At 47.7% G+C, this 654-nt stretch overlaps 1 protein-coding gene across 1 annotated transcript in view; it reads right to left on the bottom strand.

Moving 5' to 3' along the window:
- The window catches only part of LOC108229170 (uncharacterized protein C21orf62 homolog), a 5,230-nt gene extending 4,602 nt beyond the window's left edge, over positions 1-628 (bottom strand). Inside the window, exon 1 of the mRNA XM_017404830.3 lies at positions 499-628. The gene's annotated coding sequence lies outside the window, so the exon portion shown is untranslated. The remainder of the gene's footprint in view (positions 1-498) is intronic.
- Positions 629-654: the final 26 nt, after the last annotated feature.

Below are 654 nucleotides of genomic sequence, written 5' to 3'. Positions count from 1 at the left end.
TCCTCCTCCTCCTCCTCCTCCTCCTCCTCCTCCTCCTCCTCCTCCTCCTCCTCCTCCTCCTCCTCCTCCTCCTCAGTTATTACATCCTGAGTCCTCCTACAGTTTCTCTTTCATCTCTGATGTCCTCACAGCCTTCGTCCCAAACAGCTGGAGGGACTGAAGTTAACGAGTTTCACCTCGAGGTCATCTCTGACCACCGAAACCAGGAACTGTTATATTTACAGTCCTGATCCAGAACCCTGATTCACAACACCTGATCCAGAACCCTGATCTGCAATATGTAACTTCTTTACTGTCTAAAACATGATGGATTTTAACCCTTTAAACCCTGTCTGCTTCACATCACAGTCATTTCAGCAGAAATATTAGATTATTCCTGCAGGAAGTGCTACAGCTAGTTGCTGCTGCCATTATTTGCACAAGCAAATAACCAAAGAATATCAGACCTGACACATGATCTAAAGAGGAACCTGAACCTGTCAGAACTTCAGAACTTACCCTGAAGGTCCAACGTTTCTGCTCTTTGTCTGCAGGCTGAGCTGATTCTAGATCTGCTGGACCACTGCAGCTCCTCGTCTGGGTGTCTGCAGACAGACAGACACACAGACAGTCAGACAGGCAGACAGGCAGACACACAGACAGTCAGACAGATAG

Source organism: Kryptolebias marmoratus, linkage group LG6 (assembly GCF_001649575.2).
Source record: "Kryptolebias marmoratus isolate JLee-2015 linkage group LG6, ASM164957v2, whole genome shotgun sequence".
Lineage (NCBI taxonomy): Eukaryota > Metazoa > Chordata > Actinopteri > Cyprinodontiformes > Rivulidae > Kryptolebias > Kryptolebias marmoratus.
The sequence above is the reverse complement of the archived record's forward strand: the minus strand, read 5'-3'. Positions and strand labels throughout refer to the sequence as shown.